Raw genomic sequence first — 15,735 nt, forward strand, 5'->3', positions numbered from 1 at the left:
AATTACGAACAGTCTGGCACAAAATAAATGCTCATGTGACCGTTAAAGTGAAAGGTAATGCTTGACTGTTTCACAGAAACAAAATGATTTTCCTAACAATGTTTGTGTACTTTATAAAAATCTACGAATGTGTCAAGGAGACATTTCCATGTTCTAGTAAGGTAGCTACACTGTGACTGAAACAGATGACACTAACATTCTTACAGGCTCTACTCTTTGAATCATTCATGACTGTGCCTAATAAACCCAGTGGCTTAGCTATGTAGTGTCCACATCTGAAATAGCTCGCCAATGTTGTTTTCTTCAGTTACTGGCTTATTCTAATTTTTATTACCCTTTGCCACTTTTTATCTTTAGTTTCTGCACCTGCCAGTGTATCTCATATAATGAAGCTAGGAAACTTTCTGGGTTCTTTCATTCCCCTATTCACAAATCTTTAATAACTCCCTGCATTTCTAATTAAGTTTAAATCATGTAAGGCAAATAGAAAGAGTTCAATTTACTTGAATTTAGAGGCAGAGAGATCCAGGTTTGGGTCCTGGCTTTCTGGCTTTTGGGCTTTTAGCTGTGTAAATGTGAGTATATTATTTTTCTTCTCTAACCCTGTTTTGTCATATGTAAAATGAGAATAAAAATAACCACCTTAGTGTTCAACGAGCATTAAGCGGAATACTTCCGCACATTACCTAGTACAGTGTCTGTTTCCTAGTGAAAGCTCAATTAACATTTGTCACCTTCTCTGGCTCTTAATTCTAGAGCTGACCTGTATTTCCAGTTCCATCCCTCACAGTGCTGGCTGTCCCTCTGTCTTTTACATATCCTAATTTCCCTTTCCCACTATCACTGTATGCATATGTCTTCCATTCCCTTGCTTCTATGGCTTTACTCATCTGTATATTTATGTGGTTCTCTTTGCCACAGATGCTTTTTTCTTAGTGTCTAATCTGCTCTTCTTGTACTTTTCCTCAGAATTGCCAGTCAAATTTAATCTGCAACCTGCTACTCATAGCCCTTGTCCTACCTTCGCAATGGTCTTTCCATCCTGCCTTGGTTCCATTCCACATTGGTGTTTGCATCCACCTCCTCCACCTAATTACAAGACCCTCGAGTGCAGAGGTGGGGTCTTTCTTTTCTTTGTACCTGCCCATCTCCACCACACCTTCCTGAGGGCCCAGCAAGGTTTCTTAAAAAGGAAACACTCAAGAAGTTTAATGAGCATATTAATTATTTAATTCATTGTATGGCTAAAACATTGACATATGTGAGATGATAATGCTATTATTATTAATTATATAAGTGAAACATTAATCAAGTCCTTTGAGCTTAAGTAACTTTCCGGAGTAATGCCATGAATAAGAGCTCATATTTTGGGAGCTGTTATAAAAGCCCTGAATAAGCCCTGGAGACTAAGATATACCCAACAAGCTCACAGCAACACAGCATGCAAAACACTAAGATTAAGGCAGCAGAAGAACAAAGCTGGGATGTTGAGATGCGGGCTAAAGTTCTCACGACTCAAGAGTATGGCTAATTTTAGGCTAGTTGGAGAAATCTCAGTCATGTTTATTCTGGCCTATAGAAGCCCGCCGAACAATATTCTCTTTCCTCCCACTGTTCCTATTGGCAAGTAGAGAAATAGAATAAATAGAGGAGGAGAGGACTGAATTCCAAGCTTAACACAAAGCAATAGTCCATCTGCCTCTATAGCTTATATTAATTGTGCCTTTTTCTTTCTCTTGTTTATATATGTTTCAAATGTAATAGATCTATTCAAATAGCATATACCGATATTTAATGTGTTTCTCTGCAATATTTTAATTCAGTTAATGACCACCTCTGGTTTCTCCCTTTAATGAAATCTTTATAATTATTCAGTGTTTTCACCACTAATCTCAATTTTTTCCTGTATTTTTAATTTATGCTTAGCTGATAGGATGACCAGCCAGCCAAGTTTGCCAGGGATTGAGAGGTTTCCTGTGACTTGAGGCTTTCAGTCTTAAAACAGGGACAGTCTCCGGGAAACTGGGAAGTTTAGCACCATGCTAAAGGATTTTTCATCATTCCAGAGAGGAATATAAGATTGTTCTTTTCCATAGTGTTTGCATTCTACTTGAAGAAATAAGATGCAAAAAGCCAAATGTAGAACCATTTAAGAGAGGAAGAACTCAAGCCTAAATGAGTGTGCAGAATATTAAGGGATTTAATATTTTAGATCTGGTTGTGGGAGAGTTATGACGAAGACACCTTCTTTGCAAAAGTGAGCCTACGGTGGGAATGCTCACACAGGACAGGGGCTTAGAAACTCAGGAGGAGAAGTGTGAGAGGCAATTAAGGAAAAGAGGAACTGTGAATGTGAAACAGCAAGAAATGCAGCACCCTGCTCCAGAGTTGGTAGCCGTCAACCAGGACGGTACAGAAATGCATGTTGTGAATACAAACCGAAATGAAGTCTGACAGTGGTAACTTTTGTCTGGCCTTTCAACATTTGCTTGAATAATTGACTGTTGGCTGCAATTAAGATTTACATCTGTTTGCTATACTTCCTCAAAAGGAGAATTTATGTGTCTCATGGAATAAACCAACATATTTATTACTAATGTTCACACATCTTTAAATGGGATGACTATTGTGCAGTAAGTCAGGGAGAGACAAGATCTATCATGAAATGTGTTGGGTGGTGAAATACTCTGTAGCAAAACCAAAATGCTAGATTAAAGAAGTTTCAGCAAAGAAAATAAATAACTACTCTTTTCACATAGAATTTACCTGTTATCTGATATTGGTAGCCCCAAATGTTTGAATTACAGGAAGCAACCTTGCCATTTGTTTTATTGCCTCTCTGCAAGTTATTTGCCTCCAATTTTAGCAGCTAAAGTATTTTTCTAATCCTTCTCAATTATCATACCTTTTGTATCATCGAGCTCCTGAAATGAAAGAGGAAGTTACATGGGAATGACATTCCATCTTTCTTGAAGAACAATTTTCTTGTCAAAAATTCAAGAGGAAGAATGTGAGATGATTTTTTCCCCTCTTCATTTGTTGCCAGTCTCTATTTAAAAGTCAGATGAACTGCATTTTCTCTGACTAGTTTGGCTTTAATATGAACTCTGTAAATATTCCATTTTCTTCTCATCACCCTTTTCCTCTCCTCAAAAGCAAGCACTTAAATAAAGAGGGAAAGAGACTCTGCTTCTCAGAGTAAATAGGCCCTGCTGAGCAGAGCTCTTGGCCCCTAGAAAAAGCTCACCCCTTCAGAAGGAAATAAGATCCTTGGGTGAAATAGGTGAAGAAAATAAGGCAGCTGTTAAAACATTTAGTCTGTTTTTCTCTTCAACCCCTGCCGGTCCCCTGGCTTCCCTGCCCCCACCTCCACGTGATCTTTTCTATCCTCCCGCTTATGTGCTGGAAAAGCAGGACCCTCAGCGTGGAGCAAATCTATGAAGGAGAACGGTCCCCAGCCTCCACATCCTCACAGCCATCTTTCTCCTCTCCACCCTCCTCGCCACATTCCTGGAGGATAGGCGAAAGATTGATTGGATGATTTTTTGGCAGTTCTTTGCACAGCCTGCAGCCACAGCTTGGTTTAATTAGGGAATCAGCGTTTCTTTTATGTAGGTCACATCGGGTTTTGATTCCAGATCTCATATAGCTCTAACCTTTCTAAAAAGTCAGAAATGCATGTGCAATTGGTAGATTTTTTAAAAAGGTTTTTCATAATTCTCACCAGAGTTCTTTATGCCGGCATACCTGTGGTCTCTCTCTTTTCGTCTAATTATGATCTAAGGATGGCATTCTATGAAGCCTTTTTTTTTTCCTATGAGATTTCTGTTATCTGAAGCACAAAATATGCCCATATTATAAAATTATTAGTAGGGGTCTGGGGCTGGGGGAGGGCTGATGGTTTCTTGCTTGTTTCTTTGTGCATTTTCACCTGAAAAATTAAATGGATTCCCTTTCTGTGGAATCTAATACTAAAGAATCTATTGGGGTGCGTATAAAAATATTTAGCCAGTTAATCTTCGAGATGTAATTAGAAATAAATACAAAGTAGTAAGAGAGATAGACTGGGCGTTATGAGGACATTTCATGAACTGAAACCCTATAATAAATATTCTCAGGTCATAGGTGGTCCATAGGAAACCTCGTCTAAAGAATTTATAATGAACAAAGTGTATTCCTTGGCAGGTAGCCATGTAAGAACCACTGATGATTACAGAAGTCTAAATGATTAATATGGATCTTGATATTACTTTTGAAAAAAAATCTAAACTAACACTACTTGCATTTCAGAAATTTGTTATAAGTAGGATGTGATTCTAATTTAAATTGTTCTTCAGGTACTACATTTTATTTTTACATTTGCTTACGGAAATTTCAAAATCTCAGCAGTCAAATAAAACATAAATACTACATATTCAAACATTAAAGAGTAAGACAGCCACCTTCACCATCATCTCCAAAAACACATATTCAGAGTATCTGTCCATATAGGCTAATGCATACTAACTGACTAACTGACTAATGCATGTAATCTGCTGTCCACAGATAATTAATTATGCTACTCAGTGAGTGTCATGCAAACAAGTGAACACTGCAAGCTCTCAGGAGTGTGAAGCAGTGTCCTGTTTACATTGCCTGGATGGGTAAATGAAGAGAGGTGTGAAACTGAAATGAAATATCAAGAGCCATTTCAAGTTGTGCACCTTTCAAAATGTTAAGAGGGGCTATTAATCCCTCAAAGGCTGTAGGTTCAATCAATTTCAAATAGTTAAAAGCAGCTGGAAGGAGATGTCCATCAAAGAAGGAGATGTCTCGTCTGTTGGAAGAATTCACAGACTCGGGCTCATTATTTTCAGAATGAAAAGGGAACTGCAGCTGTCTGTTCTGATGCATATGATTAAACTGTTCAACCAAAGGTTAGAAAGAGATTGAGGAATCTTTGGTTGAGTTTCGCAGTCAGTGGTTTCAGTGCGTGTAGTGACTTTCCAAACGTCTTATTGCACAGGAAGTATCACAATAATAGGACTTGCCGTGAGATCTCTGGAATGTTCATTGTTGGAACCACATCACTGAGACCGCCTGTCTCAGGATATTTTACTTTTCTTCCCCTTGCCTGTGACTCTCACACCCATGAATAATGTCCAAGAAGAATAAAATGAAATCATTATGGTTTCAGATTGCCAAAGGCAGAAATTTCACCCTCACCTTTCAAAGAACTTAGTGCTGATACCAAAAACACAGAAAAGGTGGAGTTTGTATACCTCCAAATCAAATTTAAGTCACCACTTTTGACTGCTATCTTAAGTCCTTTAGGCAAAGGTTTCTTGACATAGCTTTTTTTATCACTTCTGTTTTCACTAATTCATTCTGTAGTATATAGAGGTTCATATTTTTGTTATGGCTGGAGTTAAACCACAGACCCTCTCAAATTTGCAATTGGTGATAGCTCATTAAAAAAAAAAAAATCTACAGTGTATTCTACAGAGCTGCAATGCCCCCTCCTGTCTGCTCTGTCTGGGGTAGAGAAACTCACTTGGGTTTATGGAGTCGACTGTGAAGACTAAAAACTGTGTCTGCTACACTTTTCTCTGCCACCATTCTGCTACACACATGAAGGGCTGTAAAAGCTATATCTGCCAGTAGCGAAATTGATTGTACAAATTCTATTTCTCATTTGGCCTCCTATAATATACAGGAAATAAAACATAACAATTAAGGTTGCTGCCATTTTTATTAAATTGTTAAGCTCAGTTATCTTTGTGGCTAAGAATATGGGTTAGTAACGTCTTGTTTACTCTGACATGTAGATAATCTTAACATATATATACCTAAACAGCAACAAATCTTTTTCAGCCATTAAAATTTTGATGGAAATGAATTGGAGTTACCTGATCTATCTTTCTATCTTCAATAGGACTTCATTTATTCTTCATCTTATAAAGCCCATGAAATAATTTATAAAATATATTCAACATAGATTATGTCTTAACTCCTAAAAACTTTTCAAAAAGAATTGATGAGACCCTTAGCCAGGACTAATTGAAGGAAAAAATATCCCTGGTCTGATCTGTCTGTATCCTCTTTTTCACCGTTTGTTTGATGTTGCTTACTGTTTTTTCACATCCCTTATCATTCACACCCTCACAAGGCCTGGTTGTTTCCCCAGACAAGGCTTTTAATGAATAGTGCAGAAGATTCTCAGGACCTCTCCTGTATTTCTTCAAAGTTCAGATTTTCCATGGCGTCTTCATCAATGATATTTTTAAAACGGATTTACACGTTTCCAATATATTCTGAAAAGTAGTTCAAGTTCTTATTGCGCAAAAGGAATATAATTAGTCTTTTCTTAAGAATTGCAGGTGTGTGTTTTGTATATGTATATGTATGAGCATGGATATGGTATGTCTGTGTATGAATATGAATTGTGGTTCAAAGATGGAAAGAATTTACAAATGCAGGCTTTGTGTTGGGAAGAGAAAAGCTTTTTCTGTGAAGCACAATGTTGGGGCTAAAAAACATAATTTTCCTCCCACCTTCTAAGTTCTTCTAGCTGGGCTAATAATCAAATTAACAGAGAGAAATTAATTTATATGCCATTATGGACAAAGGAGAAAGGGGGGCACAGGTCTGAGATTTCAAAAGAAATAAGCAATTTACAGGTAGTTGGAGAAGAGTAGAACATACATGGCAGGCAAATTGTTGCTAGGCAACTCAGAAACAATGGGACACAGGGTGTGATCTAGTGAACAGGTTCCTGCCTGGAGCTTTTCTGCCTACCACATCAAGGCGACCAGGCTAAGATTCCCTCCTGAGCTGGTCTTTCTATCTGAATCTGTTAGACAGGAAAGCGAGAAGCTCAAAGGTTCTTTCTGAGGCTTTTGTTTCTTAATAAGCAGCTTAAAATCAATATCAGAAAAGGTAGTTTTAGGGTGGCAAAACTTGTTCCCCTTCTTTAATCCCCCCAAATTCTTCCTCATTATCTAAAAATAACAAATGCTAAAACTTCCTAAATACCAATATTAACTTCTCACATTTTAGATTATTACACGCCTTTAATTGTGTTGGTGAAAATGATGATTAGGTTGAACCACTTTTAACCTACAAAATGAGCTAATTGATTCTTTTATAGATTCGTTTCAAATCAAGTTAGGTATAGAGTGTCCAAGTTACAGCTTCAGTTATGGGTTTTGGGGATGCAACTTAAAGCTTTCCTCTGGGTACAGAAAAATGTGCAACGTGTGGAGATCAGAGCACAGAAGGTAAGGCATGCTTCATAGTTTCTTTTCATATCACACATTTTAGGGCCTCTATAATATTAGTGAATCTTAGTGCCACTTGGCAGGTAGCAGAATCAAATTGAAAACATTGCGAATAGAAAGAGACGACCTGTTGATAGCGTATTTTCTTTAGCTTCTTTATTTGATAACCACTGATATTATTATAACCTAGACATGAAACAGTAAATACTCTTCTTTGGCTTACTGTATATCCATAAAAGGCTTTTTTGTTGAGTAGGGCCTCTGGAGGACGCCTATAATATCGAGATGACTATGTTCTGATACCACTGATGACTTAGCTATATCTCCAGCTGGCTAAGGGATCTTTGGAAAAGTCGTTAATTCCTGTCAAACTTTCCCTTTGGTTTTCTAACTCGTACTCAATCAGAAATAATGACTTATGATTCTTTAGCATCTGGCGGTAGAATTCCTTAAGATGCCTTAGTAACTGAATCTTAACCTAGAAAGTTGTAACTTTTGTGACTCATGATGAGGCTGAACCCAAAGTTGAAACTGTAAGTGAGAGAGCTTGATAAATATTTAAACATCTATCTGACTCTGTGATAATATTGTTTTTAGAAGAAAGAAATTTTAGCTTGCTCTACTTTTATAGTGTTCCTAATGGCTTACATCAGGCAGGTACAGTCATTCATACCATATCTCCTATGCGGGGGTAGCTCTCAGGCAGTCAAATTTAGAATACTTAAGGCACAAAGGTACAAAGTGGGAAAAGTGACACTTTGAAATGAATAAAGAGTGTAACAGTGAATGTACTTGCTCTGTCATATTTAAGGTCTTAATCACCAGTGATCCTTTAGGAAATTCTGTACAAGGGAAGGGATAAAATAGGTAAAGAAGAAAACTAACTAGAAAAGAAAGAGTTCAAACACAAATTATGCCAACTATATTCAACGTCAAAATAAGCTATTTCCACGGTGGTTGTGGAAGGGTAACATACCTACTTTCAAGATACTTGTCGTTCTTTAAAATATATTTTCACTTCTAATTAACTGCTTTTGAAAACTGCATTTGCTTAAGTTATTACCTCATCCTCCTGGAGATTGTAATTTTTAATTTTTGAAATAGTCTGAAAATATCGTAATACGTGCAAAATGGTGAAAAGTAAATGTTTTATAGCAATTCCAGGGTGCTGGGAAGTATGCTATGAGCCTTCCAAATGTTCCATATAGCTCTCCCAGGAGGTGGCTGCTACGATTGTATTAGAGATGAGACATTGAGTCACCATGAGTGGTCCTTGGATTTGAACATTTCTGTTTAATGGCAGAAACCAAAGTTCTAGGTCACAGGCTTTGCTGCCCTAGAAATCATTTGGTGATGTGATGCATATGATTCGAATACAGGGGCTATTTATAACCTTTATAAGATCATCTGTTGGAGTACTAAAAAAAAATATCCCAAGTCATTATTTATTCTGAAATGCTTTGTTAAACTAACTGGTAACTTCTTGTTACCATATTTTGGATAATCAGTCATTCAATTAGTCAGTCAAAAAACAATTATTGACTATCCACTTTTTCCTTTCTTGATTGATCACTTTTCTCCTATAGTCCTGATGAAAGCAATCTGGAACTTTAGTGATTGCAATCATCATAAAAAATCATCATAAACATAAGAAACTCAAGTTGCCCACCTCTTTTGGCAACTCCTGGAGGTGGAACATAACTTCCCTTTCCTTAACGTGTGGTCTGTGCATAGTGACTTCCTTCCAAAGAGCATGTTAAGGAAAGAGAGTGACTTTATGGTGAAGAATCCTGACAGACACCAATTCAGCCAGGTGATCAAGGTCAACATCAGTGATAAGTCATACCGATAGTACCCTTGATATGATGTGATGAAAATGGCACTCTACCTCTGTGCTTTTCTTCTGAAAAATACATCACCCCAGACTAATTATGAGAAAAACATCAGAAAAACCTCAACTGAGAATTTCTGAAAAAACTCAAATTGAAAAACCACCAAACAACTGACTAGTATGCCTCAAAACTGTTAAGCTATTCAAAAAACAAGGAAAGTATGCAAAACTGTCACAGTCAAGAGGAGCCTAAGGAGACATTATGACTGAATGTAATGTGTTATCCTGGATGGGATCCTGGAACAGAAAAAAGACATTAGGTAAAAACTACAGAAATTTAAATAAAGTACAGACTTTAGTTAATAGTAACGTGCCAATATTGGTTCATTAATTGTGACCAATGTCCCATAATAATGTAAGAAGTTAATAATAGGGGGAAATAGAAGTAGGGTATATGGGAATTCTCTCTACTATCTTGACATTTTTTCCTATAAAAACCGAAAACTTATAAAATGTTAATTAAAACAAAAAAGTACTTGGAAAAATACTAACACTCGTTTAAATATCTTTTGATTTTGGAGACTGCACAGTCATGTATTTCTTTAATTTCTTTTCGAATGTGATAACTTCATTAGAAAGCTTGAAGAAAAAATTTGCTTATTCATTCACTCTTAACAAGCATTATTGAATAGTATTAATATTAATAATAATAGCTAACTTTTATTATCTATTTATTATTTCTCAGACAATGTATTCAAAACTTGGCTTTATATTATCTAATTTAGTTCATGCATCAACATTTTGAATTAGCTGTTATTATTGTCCTTATTTTACAGATGAGGAAACTGAAGCTTAGAGAAGCTAAACATCTCGTCAAAGGTTGTTTGGCTACCTTGTAGAGCCAAGGTGTGTCTATAAGCAGCCTGTCTGTACTCTCCATGCTTTTAGACACTTTCTCAGGTAGGGTTGCATTCAGCTGCATATAACAAAAACCCAACTACAATTCTTGGGTTTTATTTTTCTCATGTAAAAAATACCCGGGGCTTGTGCAGCTAATTTAGGAAATAATCAAGGACTCAGACTCCTAGATTTCCCCTCCTTCATCTTGAGTGTGTGGCTTTTTCTCTTATAATCCAGCCTCAGATATGTATTCTAGGATAAATGAAGGTAGTCATAAAAGAGAAAGGGTGTCGCAAATATCAGAAAAGCAAAACGTCTTCCAAATTTCCAGCAGTCTTCTGTTAATATGTTATTGTCAGAATGCTATCATCTAGCTTGTAAGGGGGACTGGAGATTTTGTTCAACATATTTTTTAAAAATTTAAAATAAAAATTTTAAGACAGACTTGCTTTTCTAGAATATTTGCCACAGTCATTGAGCTCTGCTAGGCTACTGGGATACAAATCTACTCAGGGCAGTTTCTACTCTTAAATCACTCATAGTTAACTAGAACAGACAATTTTATAGGCCATGCAGAATTACAGAGATAGTCACAGGGAAGAAGGAATGGCAGTGAACAGCTTGAGAAAAGTAGAGAGGTCTTCCTGGAGGAAGAGGCATCCGAACTTAGAATAAAAAGATGAATAAAATGCATGCAAAGAAAGGGGAAAGTTATTTCAGAGATTGAGATGAAAACACATGGTGCATGTTAGGGACCAAAAGCAACTTTGCATTGAGGACGCTCTGTATTTGTCCCCTCTGATGCACATCTCCAGACTACACTGGCAATTCTCTTCTTCTTTCCACTTCCTTCATTGCTCCTCCTCACCTGTTAGGTCTCAGTGTAAGTGCCTTCTTGGAGAGACTTCCCCTATTGCCCCACCTAAAAGTACATGCCTCCAACCCTGCCCCACTGTCACTCTCTAATTTAGCTGTTGTTTATCTCTTTCTTAATACCTCTGTACTAGGTATATAGTAAGCAATTAACAAATATTTGTAGAATAGCAGAAGTGATATTATTTAATTTAATTTTAGCGGTATGAATCTCAAATTATTTTTTTCTGGGTATAATTTCATTCAAGCCCATGAAATACTTAATCTTTGATTATTCCTCACATTAATCTTATAATTTTTTTTCTCTCCTGAGAATTGTTTTTATAGTTTGATTTATTAAGAACTAAGGGCATTGAAGTAGGGATCATGTCTGATGTATCCCTAGATTCTTCGAAGTATTTAATATAATGTTTGCCCATGGTAGATGAACAATTTTTATTGTTATTGATGCACATGTAATATAAAACAAGGATTCATGAAAATATATTAAATGTAACCATTTCTATTGTGAAAAGAATTGGAATGTTCATTTCTACCATTACTTAAAACTTTTCTGGTCCTACTTATCAGTAGATCAGTTGGTGTTTTGGGAAGTTCAAATGAATTGTAGCTACTGTTGATTGCTGGGACACAGTAGAATGGAATGCATGACATATCATTTTATGAATCAGATTTCTGTATGATCACAGAGAAATGTTTATATAGTTCCTCTGCCTGCTGAGAACCCATCAACTGCTAAGAGTTATAATAAGAAAAATAAATTTATTTCTTAGAAATTCTGAAACAGTTGAATGTGATCTGTAGAAATTTTTTCTTATTGGATACTTTTCATTTATACCGGCATAGCAAGTTTCCCAATAGTTTTTATTCTTTATTTATGATGCTTTTTCTGCCTTTACCTCATGCTGCATTACAAGTAATCTTGTTTTGAAATGCAGTATGACAAGGAGCCATGAGACCAGACCCTTGAAGTAGTCCTTTCCAGGAAGAAATCAGAACTCCTGTGAGGGGCTCAGGACCTCATGTAAAGTTGTCAGAGCTGAAAATGTTATCTGGAGAAAAAAAAAATGCTTAAAAAGAGATGGGAGAGATAATCCAGGAGGGAACATGCATAATGGAGAGAGGAGAACAAGACTATAGCTGATTTATTGCCAAAAAGTTAACATGAAGAGATCCCAGAGAAAGGCCTAGATATAAATAAGCTTTGCCATAAGAATCAGAAAAATAAAAACTAGCCATGACAACTGTGCAGCTTTATTCAATAAATATAGTATAAAATCATACAAGTATAGAGTTAACCTCTCAAGATTAAAACAGTTAAACATTTCAGTGGGGAAGGTTGCAGATTGAGCTTCTATCAATAGAACCTCACATAGGAAATAAATCCAGGCTTAACAAATCATAACCTATGCTCTTTCTTCCTGAGAGCTTCTCCCTGATTCTGTCTAGTGTCTTTCCATAAGGTTCTTCTAGCGAGGTCTGGGCACAATACCTCTGTCCAGGGCTGTTATATAAAACTGCTCGGAGTCATGAGATCTATCATATCTTCTGCTTCAAGGATCATCACCTTTTCCTGTCACAGGTTCTCACTGTCTCTGTTTCTTCTTCCTCAATGGTATGCAATTGTAGGTTTGAGGAAAAATTATGAGCTACCATCTTTTAATAAAAAGGTGGCATTGATAGCTTTGAATGTGAACGCTTTCTCAGGGATCCAAGCTTTTTATTTTGGACATCTTTTTTCCCACAAAACAGAAAGAATCAGCCATCTTATCCCTAGTTTCTAATGCTTAATGCATCTTATAGGATTACCTCACAAAGTTCAATATTCTTGAGTAGTAGCCTCCACAAATAGTAGATAAACTGTCAATCATGGTTGGAAGTCAGGTTCCTTAGACTTTGGTAGAGATATTTTACAAAGCGTATGGCAGAAGTTGACATAATGGTTGGAGTATGCTAGATTTTATGGGTGTTAACCACAAGTAGAATTAGTCTTGCCCATGGGATGGGGGAAAAGTTGAAGATTAAATTCACGATGATGGTATTTCAAGAACATTCAAGGTAGAGGAGGGTTTGAGAGATGCTCAGAACATAGGTATTATAGGTGTTACTTCTGGGGTAGCACTATCTGGAGGAAAAGATACTTAAACTGAAATCTGAAGAATAAATAGGAGTTAACCAGATTAAAGGGATGGTGGGAAATTTGAGATGGATAGAGGACATTCCAGGCAGAGTGTGTTCACAGGTTGAGAAGTCTGTGGCATGTCTGGCAGAACTGCAAGTTATCGGTATGGCTGGGTTACAGTACTGAATGGAAGATATGCAGAGATGAGGATAGCAACATAAACAAGGTGATATTGTGAAAATAACCCGTGAAAAGATTTGAAGGGTTATGTAAAGAGATTTAGAGTTCATTTGAAAGCAGTGGGGACTCCGTGAGGCTGTTAACCAAGAAAGTTTTGTAATCAGAGAGATGTTTGGAAAGATTCCTCTGTCGTGTAGAGAATAGTGTGGAAACCTACAAGGACAAAGGGCCCAGGGAGTGGTCAGGAAGATGTTAGAGAAATACAGGCAAAAAGAATGGTGACCTGAACTTGATCGGTGTCTTGGTTATCTATTGTTGCATAACAATTCCCCCTCCTCTGCAAATAAAACAAAATAACAGTGGATAAAACAGCAACATAAAATAGCAAATGATTACAGTTGCGGTCAGTAAGGAATTTGCAATGGGAACGGGGATAAAATGCTTGCATGGCTCACTGAACCCTCTGTCTGGGGCTTTGCTCTTACTGCTGGGGCAGGAATGTCCAAAAAATATCTCCTTACTTGACTTCCTTACACTTATATGCACAAGGAAGAATGACCATCTTCTTTAATCTGCATTCTCATAGTATACATCCTTTTATTATAGAACTCATCTTATTGATTGCATTTTATATATAGAATGATATATGTAAATCAAATATTACTATGCAGTTTCCCCTTTATCATTGTTAATATAGTATCCAAAAGTTATTCGATATATATTTTGCTTCAATTGAATTTGAAAGTTACAAAATAAAGAGGTGGAATGATTTTTATGTAAATATTTCAGTATCCAACAATAACAATTAAATTGGCCTCATTGTTTAATTGTAATCAGGATATCAGTCTAGTATACTACAGAGGTAAAATCTCTCAATCTTTTCATATATAAAAACTAATGTTCTTTTGATAACAAGTGGTAAGAAGATTCTCCAGCATCAATGTGCCAATCTAGGGAAGTCAAATTTTATGCTTAATTATCAAAGCAACTGAATTTGTCCCTGTTAATATTTACTGTTTCTTTTAATGACCTGGATTCTACCTTTTTATTTATTTTAATGAACCATATGGTAAATATACCCTAACTCATGTCTCTTTTGGAAGGATATGGGATATAAGAAGTAAATATATGAATAAACCCATATGAATGTTTATATCATCAGCTAGAGAGATATTTATGCCTCTTAACATCAAAAAGTTCATTTAGTGGTCTAGAATAGAAAGATTGTAACACAGCAATGCAATTTTTTATGACATTAAATGTGGTGGCTTGGCAAGCAACTATAAGAATAGAGAAACTACGTGAATGAGGCTAAAAAATTTAGCCTCAAAAGAGAAAGCTAGATTCAAGCAGGAATGAAATGCAGATTAAGACATCTGGAGAGAGGTATTAAATGCAGACATTCAGGAGGCAGGTAAAAGCATAAAGGCTCTGAGAAAGCAATACTGAGGTAATAGCACATCAACTATTTCATTATGTAGTGGCAACATAATGACTAATTCACTTTGTGTCTCCAATTTTGAATCCCTCTACAGAAAAGTAATAGATTATGTTTCTCTTAGAAGAACTTTAGTATTCCAGAAGCTTCAATGGAATGCCACATAATTACCAGAATGAGGAAACTGCCTAGTATTATGTTACAAGGTCTCCACCTTGCTTCTCCCATTTATTTCACACTAAGGTCTCTATCAAGGGAGACACTAATGTGATGAATAAGAAAAGCATTCATTTATAGAGTCACGCAGAACTCAACAACCTTCATTAACTTTGGGATTCTCATTCTCTATGTATTTATAAACATCACATTGTAAGATAAGTATTGTTTTTATGTCCCGCACTTGATTGTAAAGGGAGGACTGACTGTCCCATATTAATTTTATAAACTTTATTATTGTGAAATTTTTGAAACACATATAAAAGCATAGAAAATTAATTTGAAGGACTTTCATGTACTTATTATCTAGCTTATGAACTCGTCCAATCTTGTTTCTTCTATATACTCACTTAGTCCCCTCACATTCTAGGTTATGTTGAAGTATATCCCATATATCTGAATAGTATACAGAGCTAAAAGATATATATTTATATACTACACACACACACACACACACACACACACACACACACACACACACACACACACATATACACACACTCCTAACAGCATTACATTCATTTTTATATCTTCAATGCCCAGCCTGATCCATACATAGTAGTGCTCAGTGAATGTCTATATGAATGGATGAGTGAAACTTATTCCCACTATTCAACTTGTTGATTCAAGAACAAAATATCATTACTTCCAGTTATTGCTACTCCTCTTTATCTCTCAAAACCATTCCCAAGGGTCTCTTTTTTTGTGTGATAATGCCATAATATTCCTAAGTAAAACTTATTAGTTCTAACTTCATTCCACCCCTGTAAATTCTGAATGTTTTGAGCACTGACAGTGTACTAGGAACGGTGCTACATGTTTAACATAGATAAATATGTTTCAGATTCAGTTAGATTCTAAAGTTTATGCTTTTTGACATTTTGATTTATCTTTGTACTGAACTTACTAGCAAAGT

The 15,735-nt window shown here is 36.2% G+C and overlaps 1 long non-coding RNA gene across 2 annotated transcripts in view; it reads left to right on the forward strand.

Moving 5' to 3' along the window:
* The window catches only part of LOC120604988 (uncharacterized), a 254,697-nt gene that overhangs the window by 136,100 nt on the left and 102,862 nt on the right, over positions 1-15,735 (forward strand). The gene's annotated exons all lie outside the window — the stretch shown is intronic.

Source organism: Pteropus medius, unplaced genomic scaffold (genome assembly GCF_902729225.1).
Source record: "Pteropus medius unplaced genomic scaffold, Ma_sr-lr_union100, whole genome shotgun sequence".
In the NCBI taxonomy this organism is placed as follows: domain Eukaryota; kingdom Metazoa; phylum Chordata; class Mammalia; order Chiroptera; family Pteropodidae; genus Pteropus; species Pteropus medius.